This window comes from Triticum urartu, chromosome 7A (genome assembly GCF_056163025.1).
Source record: "Triticum urartu cultivar PI428250 chromosome 7A, HENAU_Tu73, whole genome shotgun sequence".
Taxonomy (NCBI): domain Eukaryota; kingdom Viridiplantae; phylum Streptophyta; class Magnoliopsida; order Poales; family Poaceae; genus Triticum; species Triticum urartu.
In genome coordinates this window covers 122,660,654-122,683,876 of record NC_141879.1, presented here as the reverse complement: position 1 = coordinate 122,683,876, position 23,223 = coordinate 122,660,654, and the positions used below count along the sequence as shown (strand labels likewise).

Below are 23,223 nucleotides of genomic sequence, written 5' to 3'. Positions count from 1 at the left end.
TCCCTCGGTCATGATGCCTTAGGTTCTCGGTGTTGATCGAGACGGTGCTCCGGAGAATGCACCCGAGTTGTCCCGCGTACCCACTGACTAATTCTTTGGGCGCCGTTGGATTCCCACTGGAGGACACTTTAGTAAATTCCTCCTTGACGGTGCCGAGCATGTTCGGGCGCCGGTCCTTCCGTTGCCTCTTCGGTTGGCTGCCATCTGTGTGTGCGCTGCCATCATCGGTGGTGGCATCCTCGGCGGCACCATCAGTGGTGTCATCCCCGACGCCACTAGGGGTTGTGTAGTCGGGATCGGTGTCTTCCGCGGCTTCCTCATAGCGGTGAGGTTCTTCCTCCATCTCCTGGGACAGCTCCCAGAATGCCTTGCCCGAACCGCCGGCCTCATCATTGTTGGCCATGTTCACTCTAAATAGGAAAAAAGGTTGGTCAAAAAGTTGGTTATTGTCAAGGAACAAGATCTCTAAGTTGACCAAATAACCTAATTCTCGAGGAATGTCGCCAAAAAGTTGGTTATTGTCAAGGAACAATTGAGAGATGTTTGTGATATTGCCTAGGTTTTTTGGGATGGAACTTGTTAGTGTGTTGTTGCTAAGGTCCAAGTCCACGTTCTCAAGGTAACCTAGTTCTTAAGGGATGTGTCCAGAAAGTTGGTTGCTGCAAAGATACAAGGCTGTGAGTTTGGTCAAATTTCCTATGCTGTTTGGGATGGAACCTGTTAGTGTGTTGTAGCAAACAAACAACTTCTCTAAGTTCTCAAGATAACCTAGTTCTCGAGGGATGTGTCTAGAAAGTTGGTTGCTCTCAAGATCCAAGGTTGTGAGTTTGGTCAAATTTCCTAGGCAGTTTGGGATGGAACCTGTTAGTGTGTTGTAGCAAAGCCACAACTCCTCTAAGTTCTCAAGATAACCTAGTTGTCGAGGGATGTGTCCACAAAGTTGGTTGATGTTAAGATACATGCTGATTAATTTTTGTTTCGGTTGAGAATCGGGCAACTTCTAGGTCAAGAAAATTGGGCATGACCTTTGCTAATTTTCTTGACCTAGGAGTGCCCCATTCTCAACCGAAACGGAAATTAATCAACATTTTAGGAGAAAGGGGTAACGAAGTGATGGGGCAAATGTGCCAGGCACCACAATGTGATCACAGAAACAAAGCAGCACCACAATGTGCCTCTGTATATATGTGTGTGCTGTCTAGATGCCAGCCACAGGTCAATGGCCATGCCACTACACTGCTCCATGTCACTTATGCTACTGCCAAGCATGGCATGACCATCTTTGATTCTTTTTCTGATGGAGCTTCGTGCCACTAGAAGCATGGAATAACTGAGTAATCCAAATGAGGAAACAGAAAACAGCTGGCTGCAACAACATAGCAAGCCTTCACTTACACAAGAATTCATTTCAGGCATCATTTATTATCTGAAACAGATCATGCTAAAGATACATAATACATCATTTCAGGCATCATTTAATATCAGTACTACTAACTGGCAATACTTAAACAAGTTAAGCTACTCAACAGTACTGGCTACTTACTTAAGCTAGAAGCTATAAGTTAAACACATTATAACTTCAGTGTAACTCAGGACAAGTTAAACTTAAGCTAGAAACTACAAGTTGAACAAACACCAGGAAGTTTTTATAATATTATCAGAAAAATATCTTCAGTGTAACTTAGGACAAGAAAAATCTCCACCAGAATAGGACTAGCATTTAAGAGTAATTTCCTCCAGTCAAACAAAGTTCAAACAAAAACTGACAACACTCTTTTGATTAAGAGCCAAGTCACAACACTCTTTGAAGTTCAAACAAAAACTGACAACACTTCTTTGATCTGTCTCCTCCAAGAAAGAGCCAAGTCAGTCTCACCCAACTAGGGAAACATGAGTTAGACCACTAGCAATTGGGCATACACAACTGGGGCTAGGTTTGTGCTCTAGCTAGGCAGTAAAATAGAGCATATACATGCATTACCTGCCTCTGCTGCAAGTGGGGATGTGAGCAAAATTATCACAATTAGATCACTAGCAAGACTCACAGTTAGGGATTTCACAAAGAAACTCTGTAAAGTGCCAGAGCCTAACATCTTGCATCACAGAGCAAAGCATTAACCGGGCCAACTCCACAAGTCACTAACCAGGCGCACAAATTGACTAATGTCTCCTGATCTTAGATACTAATATATATATAAGAGTTCAGATGGTTAAACCAGGCAAGTTCACTTCACAGCCCACAGTACCTAAAAGTAGAGCAACCTACAGAATACATAGAGGAGACATCTCAGCATCGGCCACATCACATTCAGGCTAACTCAGGTGAAAGCTTCTGCAATTCCAGCTTCACTAGAGACCCACCTTTCGGCCTACAGGACCCCGGAAGGAACTAGAGCTAGTTCTACTAACTGAACTCAAGTCCGGCACCACCGCTGCCTCTGTCCATCGCCGATTTGCTGGAGAAACAGAGTGTTTGCGAGAAGGAAGAGGGGAGAGGAGGAGAAGCTCATCGGGGAGGCGCAAGGAGGCCTTGCAACAACTTAGTAGCAGGAGATGTGGCCAGGGTTGAGGAAGACGGCAGCGACCCGAGGAAGAAGAGGTGGAGGGGGGTGGAGGGATCGAGCGCCGCCGCTCCCTGCTTCCGCGGCTCGCCGGCCCGGTGTTGAAGCAGATTCCGCCCGCCGCCTTGCCTGTCACCTCGCATGGTGGAGCTCGAGCGAAGAAGGCACGGTGGAGCGCCGCGGGTTTCTAGGCTTTCGAGGGCTGGGAAGGCAAGGGAGGGGGTGGGTGGGTGCGGCGAAGACGAGGGAGGGGTAGGTGGGTGCGGCAAAGGCGAGGGAGGGTGGATTTGGAGCGGACGCATCCCACAAGCGAGGGCGGCGGCGCAGTGGGTCGAGGCTGAGAGAGATGTGAGATTGGGGATCGGGGATTGGGGATTTTAGTGGGGGAGGGTTAGCAATGGCGCACCATCTAGGGGTGCGCCAAAAACACCGCGATAGCAATGACGCACCTTCTCCTGGTGCGCCATTACTAATTTTTTTTGGATTTTTAGTTGCATGCAATGTTTTTTTAGAAAATGACCGCGATACCAATGGCGCACCTCCTAGGGGTGCACCATAAGTACCTTGATAGCAATGGCGCACCTTCTCCTGGTGCGCCATTAGTAACATTTTTTTTGGATTTTTAGTTGCATTCATTTGTGAATTGGTAAAACATTTATGAATATGAAAAAATACCATCAAATTTGAAAAAATATTCAGGAATTCAAAAAGTGCCCATGAAATTTAAAAATATTCATGAGTTCAAAAAATATTAACAAATTCAATACTTTTTGTGAGTTAGAAATTCAATACCAGAATAAACCTAAATAAAAATTGGTATAACAATGCCGCACCTCCTAGGGGTGCGCCATAAGTACCTTGATAGCAATGGCGCACCTTCTCCTGGTGCCCCATTAGTAACTATTTTTGTATTTTTACTTGCATTCATTTGTGAATTGGTAAAATATTCGTGAATTCAAAAAGTGCCCATGAAATTTAAAAATATTCATGAGTTCAAAAAATATTAACAAATTCAATACTTTTTGTGAGTTAGAAATTCAATACTAGAATAAACATAAATAAAAATTGGTATACCAGAATAAACATAAATATATATTCATGAAGACTAGAACAGAAGAAATGTCATTTCCATATGTCGAAATACAATCGAGAAATGAAGACTACAATTTAAATACAATTGATCTTAGCTAGCTATCTTTTCACAATCTTCTTGCCCTTCTTTTTCGCAAATGGAGTTCTTCTCTTGAACGGACGTCCTTTAGGTAGGGTGGTCATGCTTCTTCTTGTGGTGTATGGTACTTCATTGTCATTGTCATGTTCCATCTTCGGGTCACCGTACTTGTCGAAGTCTTGCTCATTGGCGACTCCATCTATTCCGATGATCTTCCTTTTGCCTCTCCTCACGACAACATGACTGGGCTTTGACGGGTCGGTAATGAAGAAGCATTGGTCCACTTGGGAAGCCAGTACCCATGGCTCATTTTTCGCGGTGATGTTTGCACCCGCGGTCTTGGATTTGGCTTCGGGTATAACCATGGTGGTGAAATACCGGTCTTCTTTTAGGACGCTCTTGGCCCATCTGACACGGAACATCGGGACCTTCTCTCCAGCGTAGCTCAGCTCCCAGATCTCCTCGATCCTTCCATAGTATTTGTCCTTGTCATTACCGGTGTAGGATTCATTGTTACCCCGGAGTTCTGATAACCATCGCTCTTCATGTCCTTGTCCTCGGTGTAGAATGTGTAGCCGTTGATATTGTACGACTCATAGGTCATCAGGTTGTGCTCGGCGCCCTGTGACAAGGTGAATATGAGTTTTTCTTCCGTGGAAGAATCCTCATGTAAAGGGTATGACAAAAGCTTCTCCTTGAACCAACGTGTGAAACATGAGTTGTGCTCTTTGATTATATCTCCGTCCTTCCTCTGTTGGTCTCGGTCATTGTATGTCTTCTCAATAAAGGTTTTGTGCTCTACCACCCAAGGATCGACCACGTCTATGTGTTGTAATGCGACTAGGTTTGCTCTTTCAAAGTCGGTGAGTCGACCCTCGAAGTCGACATGCATTTTGCGGCGACCCTTGCGGTGACCTGCTACCTCTTGAGCACTGCGTTGTTTTTCCCCGAAGAGGAAGGGATGATGCAGCAAAGTAGAGTAAGTATTTCACTTAGTTTTTGAGAACCAAGGTATCAATCCAGTAGGAGGCTACGCGCGAGTCCCTCGTAGCTGCACAAAACAAATAAATCCTCGCAACCAACGCAAATAGGGGTTGTCAATCCCTATATGGCCACTTACGAGAGTGAGATCTGATAGACATGGTAAAGACAATATTTTTGGTATTTTTGTGATAAAGATGCAAAGTAAAATAAAGGCAAAGTAAAAAGCAAAGGAAATAACTAATTAGTAGGAGATTAATATGATAAATATAGACCTGGGGGCCATAGGTTTCACTAGTGGCTTCTCTCAAGAGCATAGGTATTCTATGGTGGGTGAACAAATTATTGTTGAGCAATTGACAGAATTGAGCATAGTTATGAGAATATCTAGGTATGATCATGTATATAGGCATCACGTCCGAGACAAGTAGATCGACTCCTGCCTGCATCTACTACTATTACTCCACTCATCGACCGCTATCCAGCATGCATCTAGAGTATTAAGTTAAAAATAGAGTAACGCGTTAAGCAAGATGACATGATGTAGAGGGATAGACTCATGCAATATGATGAAAACCCCATCTTGTTATCCTCGATGGCAACAATACAATACGTGCCTTGCTGCCCCTACTGTCACTGGGAAAGGACACCGCAATATTGAACCCAAAGCTAAGCACTTCTCCCATTGCAAGAAAGATCAATCTAGTAGGCTAAACAAAACTGATAATTCGAAGACACTTGCAAAGAAAACCAATCATACATAAAATAACTCAGAGAAGATTCAAATATTGTTCATAGATAGACTTGATCATAAACCCACAATTCATTGGTCTCAACAAACACATTGCAAAAAGAAGATTACATCGAATAGTTCTCCACAAGAGAGGGGGAGAACATTGTATTGAGATCCAAAAAGAGAGAAGAAGCCATCTAGCTAATAACTATGGACCCGTAGGTCCGAGGTAAACTACGCACACTTCATCGGAGAGGCTATGGTGTTGATGTAGAAGCCCTCCATGATCGATGCCCCCTCCGGCGGAGCTCCGGAACAGGCCCCAAGATGGGATCTCGTGGATACAGAAAGTTGCGGCGGTGGAATTAGGTTTTTGGCTCCGTATCTGATCATTTGGGGGTACGTAGGTATATATAGGAGGAAGGAGTACGTCGGTGGAGCAACAGGGGCCCACGAGGGTGGAGGGCGCGCCTGGTGGGGGTGGGCGCGCCCCCTCCCTCGTGGCCTCCTCTTTTGTGTCTTGACGTAGGGTCCAAGTCTCCCGTGTCTTGTTCATTGAGAAAATCACGTTCCTGAAGGTTTCATCCCGTTTGGACTCCATTTGATATTCCTTTTCTTCGAAACCCTAAAACAGGCAAAAATCGACAATTTTGGGCTGGGCCTCTGGTTAATAGGTTAGTCCCGAATATAATATAAAAGTGGATAATAAAGCCCAATAATGTCTAAAACAGTAGATAATATAGCATGGAGCAATAAAAAATTATAGATACGTTGGAGACGTATCAAGCATCCCCAAGCTTAATTCCTGCTTGTCCTCGAGTAGGTAAATGATAAAAATAGAATTTTTGATGCGGAGTGCTACTTGGCATAATTTTAATGTAATTCTTCTTAATTGTGGTATGAATATTCAGATCCTAAAGATACAAGACAAAAGTTTAATATTGACATAAAAATAATAATACTTCAAGCATACTAACAAAGCAATTATGTCTTCTCAAAATAGCATGGCAAAAGAAAGTTATCCCTACAAAATCATATAGTCTGGCTATGCTCCATCTTCACCACACAAAATATTTAAATCATGCACAACCCCGATGACAAGACAAGCAATTGTTTCATACTTTTGACATTCTCAAAACTTTTTCAATTTTCACGCAATACATGAGCGTGAGCCATGTACATAGCACTATAGGTGGAACAGAACGGTGGTTGTGGAGAAGACAAAAAGAGGGAAGATAGTCTCACATCAACTAGGCGTATCAACGGGCTATGGAGATGCCCATCAGTAGATATCGATGTGAGTGAGTAGGGATTGCCATGCAACGGATGCACTAGAGCTATAAGTATATGAAAGCTCAAAAAGAAACTAAGTGGGTGTGCATCCTACTTGCTTGCTCATGAAGACCTAGGGTAATTTGAGGAAGCCCATCATTGGAATATACAAGCCAAGTTCTATAATGAAAAATTCCCACTAGTATATGAAAGTGATAACATGAGAGACTCGCTACTATGAATATCATGGTGCTACTTTGAAGCACAAGTGTGGTAAAAGGATAGTAGCATTGTCCCTTCTCTCTTTTTCTCTCATGTTTTTATTATATTTTTTATTTGGGATTTTTTTTCTTTTTATGGCCTTTTTTCTCTTTTTTTAATTTTTTAATTTTTTTCGTCCGGAGTCTCATCCCGACTTGTGGGGGAATCATAGTCTCCATCATCCTTTCCTTACTCGGACAATGCTCTAATAATGATGATCATCACACTTTTATTTTTCTTACAACTCAACAATTACAACTCGATACTTAGAACAAAATTTGACTCTATATGAATGACTCCGACGGTGTACTGGGATATGCAATGACTCATGAGTGACATGTATGAAAGAATTATGAATGGTGGCTTTGCCACAAATACGATGTCGACGACATGATCATGCTAAGAAATGTGACAATGATGGAGTGTGTCATAATAAACGGAACGATGGAAAGTTGCATGGCAATATATCTTGGAATGGCTATGGAAATGCCATAATAGGTAGGTATGGTGGCTGTTTTGAGGAAGGTATATGGTGGGTGTATGATACTGGCGAAAGGTGCGCGGTATTAGAGAGGCTAGCAAAGGTGGAAGGGTGAGAGAAGTGCGTATAATCCATGGACTCAACATTAGTCATAAAGAGCTCATAGACTTATTGCAAAAATCTACAAGTTACCAAAGCAAAGTATTACGCGCATGCTCCTAGGGGGATAGATTGGTAGGAAAGGGCCATCGCTCGTCCCCGACCTCCACTCATAAGGAAGACAATCAAAAAATAAATCATGCTCCGACTTCATCACATAACGGTTCACCATACGTGCATGCTACGAGAATCACAAAATTTAACACAAGTATTCTTAAAATTCACAACTACTCTACTAGCACAACTTTAATATCACCATCTTCATATCTCAAAACAATTATCAAGCATAGAAGTTCTCATAGTATTCAACCCACTCATAAGAAAGTTTTATTATTAATCTTGTATACCAAGCATATTAGGATTTTAAGCAAATTACCATGCTATTTAAGACTCTCAAAATAATCTAAGTGAAGCATGAGAGATCAACAATTTCTATAAAACAAATCCACCACCGTGCTCTAAAAGATATAAGTGAAGTACTACAGCAAAACTATATAACTCAAAAGATATAAGCGAAGCACATAGATTATTCTAACAAATTCCAAATTATGTATGGCTCTCTCAAAATGTGTGTACAGCAAGGATGATTGTGGTAAACTAAAAAATAAAGACTCAAATCATACAAGACGCTCCAAGAAAAACACATATCGTGGCGAATAAAAATATAGCTCCAAGTAAAGTTACCGATAGAAGTAGACGAAAGAGGGGATGCCTTCCGGGGCATCCCCAAGCTTTGGCTTTTAGGTGTCCTTAGATTATATTGGGGGTGCCTTGGGAATCCCCAATATTAGGCTATTGCCACACCTTGTTCCATAATCCATCAAATCTTTACCCAAAACTTGAAAACTTCACAACACAAAACTCAAAGTAGAAAATCTCATGAGCTCCGTTAGCGAAAGAAAATAAAAGACCACTTCAAGGTACTGTAATGAACTCATTATTTATTTATATTGGTGTTATACCTAATGTATTACAACTTATATATGGTTTATAAACTATTTTACTAGCCATAGATTCATCAAAATAAGAAAACAAGACACGAAAAACAGAATCTGTCAAAAACAGAACAGTCTGTAGTAATCTGTAGCTAGCGCAAGATCTGGAAACCCAAAAATTCTAAAATAAATTGCTGGACGTGGGGAATTTATCTATTAGTCATCTTCAAAAATAATTAACTAAATAGCACTTTCCAAATAAAAATGGCAGCAGTTCTCGTGAGCGCTAAAGTTTCTGTTTTTACAGCAAGTGTAACAAGACTTTCCCCAAGTCTTCCCAACGGTTCTACTTGGCATGAACACTAATTAAACACAAAAAACACAACAAAAACAGAGGCTATATAAATTATTTATTACTAAACAGGAGCAAAAATCAAGGAATAAAAAAAAAATTGGGTTGCCTCCCAACAAGCGCTATCGTTTAACGCCCCTAACTAGGCATAACAAGCAAGGATAGATCTAGGTATTGCCATCTTTGGTAGGCAATCCATAAGTGGCTCACATAATAGATTCATAAGGTAATTTAATTTTATTTTTAGGAAAGTGTTCCATGCCTTTCCTTAATAGAAATTGGAATCTAATATTTCCTTCCTTCATATCAATAATTGCACCAATCGTTCTAAGGAAAGGTCTACCAAGAATAATAGGACATGAAGAATTACAATCTATTTCAAGAACAATAAAATATATGGGAACATAATTCCTATTTGCAACAATAAGAACATAATTAATTCTTCCCATAGGTTTCTTAATAGTGGAATCGGCAAGGTGCAAGTTTAAAGAGCAATCATCAAAATCACGGAAACCTAACAAATCACACTAGCACCCAAATCACATAAAGCACATAATTCATGATCTTTAATTTTAATTTTAATAGTTGGTTCCCACCCATCATAAAGCTTTCTAGGGATAGAAACTTCCAATTCAAGTTTTTCTTCGTAAGATTGCATCAAGGCATCAACGATATGTTTAGTAAACGCTTTATTTTGACTATAAGCATGAGGAGAATTTAGCATGGATTGTAACAAGGAAATACAATCAATCAAAGAGCAATTTTCATAGTTAAATTCCTTGAAATCCATAATAGTGGTTTTAGCAACATCTAGGGTTTTAATTTCTTCAATCCCACTTTTATCAATTTTAGCATCAAGATCAACAAATTCTGAATTCTTGGAACGCCTTCTAGGTAAAGGGTGATCATATTAAGTCCCATCATTATCAAGATTCATATTGCAAAACAAATATTTAATAGGGGACACATCAATAACTTTTAGATCTTCATCATTATTTTCATAGGAACTAGAAGAACACGCTCTTATAAAGGCATCTTTCTTAGCACGCATCCTAGCAGTTCTTTCTTTGCACTCACCAATGGAAATTCTCATGGATTTGAGAGACTCATTGACATCATGCTTAGGTGGAATAGATCTAAGTTTCAAAGAATCAACATCAAGAGTAATTCTATCAACGTACCTAGCCAAATCATCAATCTTAAGCAATTTTTCTTCAATCAAAGCATTGAAATTCTTTTGCGAAGTAATAAATTCTTTAATATTAGATTCAAAATCAGAGGGAATATTATTATAATTTCCATAAGAATTGTTGTAGGAATTACCATAATTATTAGAGGGATTACTAGGATAAGGCCTAGGATTGAAATTTCCTCTATACGCGTTGTTACCAAAATTGTTCCTACCAACAAAATTCACATCCATAGATTCATTATTATTCTCAATCAAAGTAGACAAGGGCATATCATTAGGATCAGAAGAAACACTCTTATTAGCAAATAATTTCATAAGTTCATCCATCTTTCCACTCAAAACATTAATTTCTTCTATCGCATTCACCTTTTTATTAGTAGATCTTTCAGTATGCCATCGAGAATAATTAACCACAATATTATTTAGGAGTTTAGTAGCTTCTCCTAAAGTGATTTCCATAAAAGTGCCTCCCGTGCCCGAATCTAAAAGATTTCTAGAAGCAAAATTCAATCCGGCATAAAAGTTTTGTATAATCATCCACAAATTTAAACCATGAGTAGGGAAATTACGTATCATTAGTTTCATTCTCTCCCAAGCTTGTGCAACATGTTCATGATCAAGTTGCTTAAAATTCATAATATCGTTTCTAAGAGAGATGATCTTAGCGGGAGGAAAATACTTAGAGATAAAAGCATCTTTGCACTTATTCCATGAATCGATACTATTTTTAGGCAAAGACAAAAACCAAGATTTAGCACGATATCTAAGCGAAAAAGGAAATAGCTTCAATTGAACAATATCATTATCCACATCTTTCTTCTTTTACATTTCACACAAATCTATGAAGCTATTTAGATGGGTAGCGGCATCTTCACTAGGAAGGCCGGAAAACGGATCTTTCATGACAAGATTCAGCAAAGTAGTATTAATTTCACAAGATTCAGCATCCCTAAGAGGAGCAATTGGAGTGCTAATAAAATCATTGTTGTTGGTATTGGTGAAGTCACACAATTTAGTATTATCTTGATCCATCGTAACAAGCAAGCAACTAACACACAAGCAAACAAAAAGCAAACGGGCAAAAAGAGGCAAATAGAGAAAGAGGGGGAGGATAGAGAGAGAGGGTGAATAAAATGGCAAGGGTGAAGTGGGGGAGAGGAAAAAGAGAGGCAAATGGCAAATAATGTAATGCGGGAGATAAGGGTATGTGATGGGTACTTGGTATGTTGACTTTTGCGTAGACCTCCCCGGCAATGGCGCCAGAAATCCTTCATGCTACCTCTTGAGCACTGCGTTGGTTTTCCCCAAAGAGGAAGGGATGATGCAGCAAAGTAGCGTAAGTATTTCCCTCAGTTTTGAGGACCAAGGTATCAATCTAGTAGGAGGCTACACGCGAGTCCCTCGTACCTGCACAAAACAAATAAATCCTCGCAACCAACACAAATAGGGGTTGTCAATCCCTATATGGCCACTTACGAGAGTGAGATCTGATAGATATGATAAAGATAATATTTTTGGTATTTTTGTGATAAAGATGCAAAGTAAAATAAAGGCAAAGTAAAAAAGCAAAGGAAATAACTAAGTAGTAGGAGATTAATATGATAAAGATAGACCCGGGGGCCATAGGTTTCACTAGTGGCTTCTCTCGAGAGCATAAGTATTCTACGGTGGGTGAACAAATTATTGTTGAGCAATTGACAGAATTGAGCATAGTTATGAGAATATCTAGGTATGATCATGTATATAGGCATCACGTCCAAGACAAGTAGACTGACTCCTGCCTACATCTACTACTATTACTCCACTCATCGACCGCTATCCAGCATACATCTAGAGTATTAAGTTAAAAACAGAGTAACGCCTTAAGCAAGATGACATGATGTAGAGGGATAGACTCATGCAATATGATGAAAACCCCATCTTGTTATCCTCGATGGCAACAATACAATGCATGCCTTGCTGCCCCTACTGTCACTGGGAAAGGACACCGCAAGATTGAACCCAAAGCTAAGCACTTCTCCCATTGCAAGAAAGATCAATCTAGTAGGCCAAACCAAACTGATAATTCAAAGACACTTGCAAAGATAACCAATGATACATATAAGAATTCAGAGAAGATTCAAATATTGTTCAAAAATAGACTTGATCATAAACCCACAATTCATCGGTCTCAACAAACACACCGCAAAAAGAAGATTACATCGAATAGTTCTCCATAAGAGAGGGGGAGAACATTGTATTGAGATTCAAAAAGAGAGAAGAAGCCATCTAGCTAATAACTATGGACCCGTAGGTCTGAGTAAACTACTCACACTTCATCGGAGAGGCTATGGTGTTGATGTAGAAGCCCTCCGTGATCGATGCCCCCTCCGGCGGAGCTCCGTAACAGGCCCCAAGATGGGATCTCGTGGATACAGAAAGTTGCGGTGGTGGAATTAGGTTTTTGGCTCCGTATCTGATCATTTGGGGGTACGTAGGTATATATAGGAGGAAGGAGTACGTCGGTGGAGCAACAAGGGGCCCACGAGGGTGGAGGGCGCGCCTATTAGGGTGGGCGCGCCCCCTACCTCGTGGCCTCCTCTTTTGTGTCTTGACGTAGGGTCCAAGTCTCCCGTGTCTTGTTCGTTGAGAAAATCACGTTCCCGAAGGTTTCATTCCGTTTGGACTCCATTTGATATTCCTTTTCTTCGAAACCCTAAAACAAGCAAAAAACAACAATTCTAGGTTGGGCCTCCGGTTAATAGGCTAGTCCCAAAAATAATATAAAAGTGGATAATAAAGCCCAATAATGTCCAAAACAGTAGATAATATAGCATGGAGCAATCAAAAATTATAGATATGTTGCAGACGTATCATGACCCCATCCAGCGAGCCTGCCGAGGTGCCTGTTGACGGGCAGACCAACGGGGTTCTCGATGCCTAGATAATTCGTGCAGTAGGAGATGCACTCTTCGGTCAGAAAGCCCCTGGCTATGCTTCCCTCTGGACGTGACATGTTGCGAATGTATCCTTTGATGACACCATTCATCCTTTCGAACGGCATCATGCTGTGCAGGAATGTCAGCCCGAGTTGGATGATATCCTCCACGATATGGACCAGCAGATGTGCCATAACATCGAAGAATGCGGGCAGGAAGTACATCTCAAGCTTGCATAGTATCACTAAGATCTCTTCCTGTAGCCTTCTGAGTTGCCTCACACTAACCGACTTCTGAGAGATGACGTCAAAAAAGTTGCATAGGCCAAATAGCTTTTCACGGACGTGCGCGTCCATGATCCCACGGATTGCAACTAGAAGTATCTGCGTCATCAGCACGTGACATTCGTGAGACTTCATCCCGCTGAACTTCTGCTTCGCTGAATCTAGGTATCTGCTTATCTTCCCCGCATAACCGTAAGGAAGTTTTACTCCTATGAGGCAGGTGAAAAACTGCTCGATCTCCTCCTGACATAGAGTGAAGCACGCAGGAGGGCAGTCATTTCCGATCTTCTTGGCCTTTTTGCCTTTACGGCGACTTTCCATGTCCTTCACCTCATCATCATCATAATCATCATCATTAGCGTGAAGCTCCTCCCTGATGCCCATTGATTTCAAGTCCGCTGTCGGTGTCAAAACCGGCGGATCTCGGGTAGGGGGTCCCGAACTATGCGTCTAAGGCGGATGGTAACAGGAGGCAGGGGACACGATGTTTACCCAGGTTCGGGCCCTCTTGATGGAGGTAATACCCTACGTCCAGCTTGATTGTTCTTGATGATATGAGTATTACAAGAGTTGATCTACCACGAGATCAAAGAGGCTATACCCTAGAAGCTAGCCTATGGTACGATTGTATGTTGTCTTACGGATTAAAACCCTCCGGTTTATATAGACACCGGAGGGGGCTAGGGTTACACAAGGTCGGTTACAAAGGAGGAGATATACATATCCATATTTCCTAGCTTGCCTTCCACACCAAGTAGAGTCCCATCCGGACACGGGACGAAGTCTTCAATCTCGTATCTTCATAGTCCAACAGTCCGGCCAAAGGATATAGTCCAGCTGTCCGGAGACCCCCTAATCCAGGACTCCCTCATCTGCCCTTGCTTGTAGCCCATCTTTGGTCCTCTCTGGCATGTTGACTAGGGTACCAAGAAGACTCTCGCACACGTTCTTCGTGATATGCATGACATCAAGGCTGTGAGGCACATGGAGGGTCTTCCAGTATGGCAAGTCCCAGAAAACAGACCTCGTCGGGACTTAGAGCTGTTATCGCTGTTTTTGCTATGGCGGGACTTAGAGCGGCGCCGCTGACGTCGGCGCTTGGGTTGCTTGGAGGGTGCATCCTCCGCTGTCTCTTCGCCATTGCCCTCTCTGGGTGCATCCACCATGTATACGTCATGTGATGAAGTAGCAGTATAGCGCCCTGTGGGCAGTGGTTCCGGTTCGTCTCCTGCATCGTCGTCCATACCATCGATGTTTTCGGGGTCGAAGTCGAGCATGTCGGTTAAGTCGTCGACAGTGGCTACTAAGTGGGTGGTGGGTGGGCAGCGAATTTCTTCGTCGTACGTATCCCATTCTAGCCGGACATAGTTTGGCCAAGGTTCTCCTGACAGGGAGAGAGACTTTAATGAATTTAGAACATCTCCGAAAGGTGAGTACTGAAAGATATCCGCGAAGGTGAACTCCATGATCGGTGCCCATTCGGATTCGACGGGCACGGATGTGAGTGGCTCGGAGTCCGTGGCCAGGGATAAATCCAGTGGTTCGGTGACGCGGCTCTTGAAAGGGGTGAAGTCAGTATCTGGCTCTATCGCCGCTGAGAGTGCGGCCTCCATGGCGGGGTCTATCCCTCCGCTCTCGGATGGCGCGATTTCCTTCGGATTAACGGCCAGAGTAGCTGCGGATGCGATCTCCCGAACACTGTCCGACTGCAGAGTTACGTCTTCCTCGTCGTGACTGTGCGGCGCATCTAGCATGGGCTCGAATCCGCTGAAGATCAAGTCTCTGCAGATGTCGGCCGTGTAGTTCAAGTTTCCAAATCTGACTTGAAGGCCAGGGGTGTAGCTTTCGATCTGCTGCGGATGGCCAAGTGAATTGGCCCGCAGTGCGAAGCCACCAAATACGAAGATCTGTCCTGGGAGGAAAGCCTCACCCTGGACCGCATCGCTAGCGATGATCGAAGGAACCATCAAGCCTTATGGTGACGACACAGTGGAACTCTCAATGAAAGCACCAATGTCGGTGTCAAAACCGGCGGATCTCGGGTAGGGGGTCCCGAACTGTGCGTCTAAGGCGGATGGTAACATGAGGCAGGGGACACGATGTTTACCCAGGTTCGGGCCCTCTTGATGGAGGTAATACCCTACGTCCTGCTTGATTGTTCTTGATGATATGAGTATTACAAGAGTTGATCTAACACGAGATCAAAGAGGCTAAACCCTAGAAGCTAGCCTATGGTATGATTGTATGTTGTCCTACGGACTAAAACCCTCCTGTTGGACTATGAAGATGTGAGATTGAAGACATCGTCTCGTGTCCGGATGGGACTCTACTTGGCGTGGAAGGCAAGCTAGGCGGCCAAAGGATATAGTCCAGATGTCCGGAGACCCCCTAATCCAGGACTCCCTCAGTAGCCCCTGAACTAGGCTTCAATGACGATGAGTCCGGCGCGCAGTGTTGTCTTCGGCATTGCAAGGCGGTTTCCTCCTATGAATACACCACGGAAGAGTTTGAATACGAGGATAGTGTCCGACCCTGGAAAATAAGTTCCACATACCACCGTAGAGAGAATAATATTTCCACAAATCTAATCTGCTGGCATGTTTTGATAGCATGACATCACGCCTCGGCCCGGTTATTATTCGAACCGTTTTTCTTAACCAGCTCCGCACATAACGCGAGGCGGTTCCCTTGACACGTCTTGTCAAAGCAGAGATCATGTTCCCCTTATCACGGGATTCTCATCAATACAAACGTGGGTAACCCAACCGTGCCTGTTGGTATGACTCCTAGATCTTAGGTAAGTCTCAAACGGCCACGAGGAGGACGCCTGATATTCACCCTCTTTATAAAGGGGACAAGGCCTTTTCTTTTTTGCCTCCTGCGCTCAATCGAATCCTTCCCCCGCCTCGAGTTCCAACACCCCAAGCTCAGGTCAGGTGCTTTGGACCTTCAACTATGTCTGGATCCAACCTTCAAGGTCGGTGGATGCCTTCCTCCGTCACAGAGGAGGACATCAAGAATTTGAGAGAGGCCAGATATCTGATCACCGAAATTTCGCATAGGCTGCCAGCCCGAGGGCAGGTCGTCCCTACTCCCAAACCCAACAAGAGCGTTGTGTTCATCTCCCACTTCCTCTGAGGACTAGGCCTCGCTCTGGATCCCTTTGTTAGGGGTCTTATGTTCTATTCCGGGCTGGATTTTCACGATCTGGCCCCGGATTCCCTTCTTCACATATCGTCATTTATTATCGTATGTAAGGCCTTCCTCCGCATTACCCCTCACTTCGTCCTGTGGCTCAAGACCTTGGATGTGAAGCCGAAGATGATCGAGGGGCAGCATGCAGCGTGCAGAGGTGCTTTAATAAGCAAAATCGCTGATGCTCCATGGCCAAAGGGTTCCTTCCCAGAGGTGTCCGGATTGTAGCAGTGGGAGTGGTTTTATGTCACAGCTCCCCGAAGTGCCAAGTGGGTTGCTGCCCCCGCCTTTCGATCGGGCCCCCCACCACAACTGATGTCATGGATTAGCAGGGGGCTGAGCTAGGGTCCAACCAAGGACGTGCCAATACTGCAAATCTGTATCCGAGATCTCTTTGAGAGAGATTTTAGTCTGGTTATGGTAATGCAAGTTATGCTAGTTCGTCGAGTCCAGCCTTGAAATGCCGGCCCCTCCGCATGTGGGAATACAACCCGGAAGGACCGCGTGCTATTCAACATTTCCTCTGCATGACACACGAAGAGATGTACAGATCATTCTTCAGACCCCAAATAGAGTGTCTGGACACCACCGAGGACGTGGGCCTGAGCTGCAACCACCCCGCTGCCCAAGTAAGTACTCCCATGCTGAACCTGCTGTCCTTTTATTTATCATGGCATCATTCTAAAGAGCCGCCTTTTGACCAGGACTCGATAACAAAGGCGATGATAATTAGGTGTTCGGCCCCCTTCCTGAGGGCTTGGACAATCCGGTACTGGACAAGATGCTCGAGCCGGCGCCTTATCCAGTGTCCTCAAAGGAAGATGATGGGGGGAATAAAGAGGGCGAAAGCAGGCCTCACTCGCTACTTATTACAGCCGGGGGAATGAGCACCTCCGTGAGGGAGGACGATCAAAGGGAAGAATCTGACATTCTCTCTCCCCGGGGAAGGAAGAGGACTACCTCTGAAGATCCGGAAACCAAGGTTTCCAAATGGAAGAAGAAATCTTCATCAGAGGGTCCTGCCTCGGAGGGTATTCTTGCCGCACTATGTCCGCGCGGGGATCAGCCCTCTACTGAGCTGTAAGTAATCGAAAAGTACTTAATAGTGAAAACATCCTACCTTACTTCCAAAGACAATAACCGATGCTTATAAATTATAGTCCGGATCGCAGCCCTTCTCGACCGAGTTCATCTTCGGGAGATCTTCTTCCGGAGATGATGGAGAGCGAAACGCCTCCCCCAGACACCCTGGCTCAAGAAGCGGGCGACCTTGAAGTGTCGTCGCGAAGGGTATCTCTGGATCCACTAGGGCCAGAGGATAACCCTTTGGCTGCCTGGAATCACCAGTATTCGGCTCCTAAGGAGAGCAACAACAAGGGTCCATACAGTGTGCGGTTCGACGCGCTGAAGGATCTTCTGGGGCAAGCTGCCATCTCGGAAGCGCATCATACGCTAATGGGTACCGTAATTGAAAGGATTTCATCCGCTGAAAGCGGTTTGCATGAAGCCTTTATGAGTCTGCTGAAAGGCTTCGAGGTACATGAAATAATGTATGTTTTTAACAGTACCTCATACGTTAGATATGCCCTATGCAGATGGTAGCCCCTAAGACTCTCGTTGTCATAAAAAACAGCGGCAAACAGAGGATCATAGTCCCAGGTAATAACCAGAACGCCTTTAGGTGCAGGTGGCTGAAGCTCCGGTTGCTAGCCGGAAAAATGGGTTTGCCGAGCTAAAGCGGCAACTTGATGCGGCAGATGCCGACCTCATGCTTGTCAACAAGCGGCTTGACGAGGCACATGGTGAGTGATTTTTTTGGTGATCGTCACATAATAAGAGTAGCATGATGCCAGTATCTTTAATATGTTGTGACTGCAGATGGAGCTGCCACCGTGGAGACCCTTCGGGCGGAGCTTGCCCGAGCCAAGGAGCAAGCAAGGAGTAGCAATGCGGCCTCTCTAAAGGCGGCCGAAGAGTTAAGGGTCGAACAGGCCGCGCATTGCGAGAGCAAGGAAAAAATAGCCAAGATGGTTGTAGAGTTAAAAGATGCCGCTGACCGTTACCAGCTTCTTCAAGAAGAAAACCGGGCGAAGGCGACGGACCTGGAGGAGGCCCGGGTGGCTGCCAAGGAAGCCCGCTCCAAAATTAGAGCGACGAAGGAGGAGCTGAATCAAGCTGCAGATATCGTGTCTGGGAAGCCCTTCTTGTTGCGGACTAAGTTCGGAGATCCGAAGTATGCTCCTCTGGACCAGCTATGGAGTTCTGCGGCGCATATATGGATTTGGCTGCAAGTGCCGCTGATGCGGCCGAGTACTTCAAGCATCAGAAAGGTCCCGAAGTGGAAAAGCTGTTCTGGTCATAGTTTCTCGCTCTGGTTCGTTCGCTGCTGTTGAATGAGCGATTGGCTGAGTGGGCTGAGCTTCATAGGTTGTCCGGACTTGCCATGAGGTCCATTGTGGATCACCTGTGGCCGGGAGTGCCAAGGCCGAATAGCTACTTTAGCTTAGTGCAACAATTCCTTGGTGCTGTGCCACGCATCGATGCTGTAAAGAGATCGGCATGCATAGAAGGTGCGCGGATGGCCCTTGCCCGTGTCAAGACATACTGGGCGGAGATGGAGGCCACCACTATTGCGACACAGGGTTCGACCGTAGGCCGAGTGGCTGCCGAGCACTACTTTGAAGAAGTTCTTGAAGGCGCTCGTTCGATAGAGGCTCAGTGCTCAAAGAATATTATTTTCCAGTGACATGTATTCCCATTGTACAAACAATGTTTTACTGAATTATCAAGGCCGTATTTATACTTTTGCCCGAAAGTACTATGATGCCTCCTGTGTGGCCGTTTATGTATACATGTGTATAACCTGAAAGTTTGCAGTCGTCGGCTTCCGTCCCCATGCATATAATGCGGGGGTGTTCGCAAAAGATGCATATCCACACTTGATCCAACGTCTTGGTCTGTTAAGGAGGTGATAGCGCAGCGAACAAGGCAATCGGACTATATTGCTTTAACACTTTCACTTAGCCATAGGAGTTTGATAGTGGGGCTACTATATAGCCCCTGGTACTTCTGCGCTCGTCCGAATACGGGTCGCGTATGTACATGACCAGGAAACGGCCCTTCGTTAATGCAGAGGAATCCCGAAGATTCCGACGAGTCATCGACTGGTTGACCAGTCTCTCGCTATATCATGACAGTCAGTTTTCGAATTTCTCTACTGAGGTGCTCACCCGGATGAACCAGGGCACAATCGCAGTAGTTCTCCCAGTGCTACCTTAGCCGATATAACGGAACGTAAGGTACCAAAACGTGGGAGCCGGGCAAACCCAACATTTGACCAAAGACATGATTCGGAGCTGATGCATATAGGGCCAAACTCGCGACGCCGAACACTCCCTAAGGTGTTCAGTCTTTATAATATATACCGGGCTAAACAATGCCCTTAATAAGAAACCCCATGTGTCCAGGTACGTGCAAAATTCTGGTGTGGCCACATGCCAATAACGCCAACATCCTTCTCAGTTGTGTGGAGTATCCGGAGGATGTGAGCAACAAGAGACGGTAAAAAAGGTTTACGCAGGGTCTTAATCTAAAAAGATACCTTTGGGCGGGTCCCTGCTGCACGTCTGCGCCTATGTCTCCGTTGTGCCGTGTCCTGGATGGGTGTAGCACGTTTTTCATCTGCAAAAGGAAAGAACTTAGGTGAAAGTTGCCTTGCCAAAAAGAAGAATTGGTTATTGTCAATGAACTATCAAAATTCAAGAGAAGCCTAGTTGAGCCCGGCTGGCCCCGATTACATGCGGGAAGCCCCTGGTATCGTTTTATGAGGGTTCAAAAACCAATCTCATGTATATATGATGGAACGCCGGATTCATCTAACCGTGTCCGTGGTCTTGACGACCTGCCATTTTTTCTAGTTGGTGAGGCCGTCTAGTTCGCGGTTGTTAGAGCCGCCGCGTCCTCTTCCGTACGTAAAAAACGTTCGGTATTTCTGGTAACTGTGATGATGCCATGTGGACCGGGCATCTTGAGCTTGAGAAAAGCATAATGCGGTATTGCGTTAAAACAAGCGAAAGCCGCCCTTCCAAGTAGTGCTTGATAATCACTTCGGAATGGAGCGATGTGAAAAGTTAACGTTTTGCTTCGGAAGTTATTGGGAGAACCGAATACCACCTCTAGTAGTAGAGAGCCCGTACAGAGGGCCTCTTGGCCTGGTATTACTCCCTTGAAGGTAGTATTACTGTGGCTTATTTGTGTCGAGTCTATCCCCATTTTGCAGACTGTGTCCTGATATATCAGATTTAGATCACTGCCACCGTCCAAGAGGACCCGTGTGAAATGTTACGCATTTATTATTGGGTCTAACACCAAGGCCGTCAGTCCTTCGTGCTGGATATTTGTAACATGATCCCTACAATCAAAAGTGATCGGGCAGGCCAACCAGGGGTTGAACCTAGGGGTGATGGGCTCTATGGCGCGTGTGCATTGGAGTGCATGATTGCTTCTCCTCTTGGTCACATGGATCACGTTTACTGTTTTAACCTCTGGTGGGACCTTTTTCTGTCCTCCGGCGTTTTGCTGGCGAGGTTCATCCTCGTCTTCGCTTGGTGTCTCTTCCCCTTTGTGGTCGGCGTTTAGCTTACTGGCCTGCTTGAAGACCCAACATTCTCGGTGGGTGTGATTTGCAGGTTTGTCTGGGGTGCCGTGAATCTGACAGAGTTTGTCAAGAATTTTGTTTAGGCCAGATTGTCCTTCTGTGCTGCCTTTGAAAGGCTTTTTCCGCTGACCTGGTCGGGAGCCCCTGAATCCGGTGTTTACCGCCGTGTTACCTAGGCTACCTTCTTTATTTCGACGCTTGTTTTTGTTGCGTTTTGGTTTACCATTGCCATCCCTGACTTTGGATGTGCTTGGGTCGCTGGTGCTGCTACGAGCCAACCAGCTATCCTTGCCCGCGCAAAAGCGGGTCATGAGGCTTGTTAGGGCTGCCATTGTTCTCGGTTTTTCTTGACCGAGGTGTCTGGCTAGCCATTTGTCTCGGACGCTGTGTTTAAAAGCTGCTAAGGCTTCGGCGTCCGGACAGTCGACGATTTGGTTCTTCTTGGTGAGGAACCTATTCCAAAGCTTTCGGCCGGACTCTCTGGACTGTTGGATTATATGACTTAAATCATCTGCATCCGGAGGTCGGACATAAGTCCCTTGAAAATTGGCCCGAAAAGCATCCTCGAGCTCCTCCCAACTTCCAATTGAGTTTTCAGGGAGGCTTTTCAGCCAGTGCTGAGCTGGACCTTAGAGCTTTAGGGGTAAGTATTTAATGGCATGGAGATTGTCTCCATGAGCCATACGAATATGGAGGATGAAGTCCTCTATCCAGACTCCAGCATCTGTGGTTCCATCGTACGCCTCTATGTTCACTGGTTTGAATCCCTCCGGGAATTCGTGATCCAGCACCTCATCAATGAAACATAAGGGGTGTGCGGCACTCCTGTATTGGGATGCGCCATGGTGTTCGAACGATTGTAGTATTCAGTGTTGGTTGTGTACCATAGCGCGCTTCCTAGATCCATAGATAGATCTAATCGCGCCGGATTTTTGACGCAAGTTCTCACGCAGATCGTGTGTTGACTTATGCGCGACTTTGTTAGCCGCTCTATCGCGTTCACAGGGTGGTGGATCCGGCCGGTTGGCCGTATCACTTTTCGGCTGTATGGGCTCTAAGGCCTCATCGTCGAATTCCGGTAATAGCTTGCGCTTTGGATATCTATTTTTATGGTAACTTCCACCATACTTTGTTACTTTGTTCTACTTGCTGTTGAGCGTATCTTGTGCGACCTTGAGCCTTAGCTTCTGTTTCTTCAGGCTCCTCGTTGTGGCAATAAGCCTTCTGTGGAGGTTCTCTTGCTCCAAGTGTGTTTTCGGGATGATGCGTGCATCTTCGTCCGGACTATTTTCTTCCCTAGACGGGATTGATGAGGCTTACCTTTGGCATCATCGTGTTCGGACGTTGGATCCGTACTATGTTTGCAGTTTGCATCTTGATCGTGTTCTGCCACCAGGGTGGTGCAGTTGTCGTTTCTTCCGGAGTCGCGTGGACTATTATTTCCTCTTGTGCTGTTATTGCTGTTTTTGCTATGGCGGGACTTAGAGCGGCGCCGCGGACGTCGACGCTTGGGTTGCTTGGAGGGTGCATCCTCCGCTGTCTCTTTGCCATTGCCCTCTCTGGGTGCATCCACCATGTATACGTCATGCGATAAAGCAGCGGTCCAACGCCCTGTGGGCGGTGGTTCCGATTCGTCTCCTGCATTGTCGTCCATACCATCGATGTCTTCGAGGTCGAAGTCGAGCATGTCGGTTAAGTCCTCGACAGTGGCTACTAAGTGGGTGGTGGGTGGGCAGCGAATTTCTTCATCGTCCGCATCCCATTCTAGCCGGACATAGTTCGGCCAAGGTTCTCCTAATAGGGAGAGAGACTTTAATGAATTTAGCACATCTCCGAAAGGTGAGTGCTGAAAGATATCCGCGGAGGTGAACTCCATGATCGGCGCCCATTCGGATTCGACGGGCACAGATGTGAGTGGCTCGGAGTCCGTTGCCGGGGATAAATCCAGTGGTTCGGCGACGCGACTCTCGAAAGGGGTGAAGTCGGTATCTGGCTCTATCGCCGCTGAGAGTGCGGCCTCCATGGCGGGGTCTATCCCTCCGCTCTTGGATGGCGCGATTTGCTCCAAATT

The 23,223-nt window shown here is 45.1% G+C and overlaps 1 pseudogene; it reads right to left on the bottom strand.

The window, feature by feature from the left end:
* Positions 1–405: 405 nt before the first annotated feature.
* The window catches only part of LOC147958443 (uncharacterized), a 145,489-nt pseudogene continuing 122,671 nt past the window's right edge, over positions 406–23,223 (bottom strand).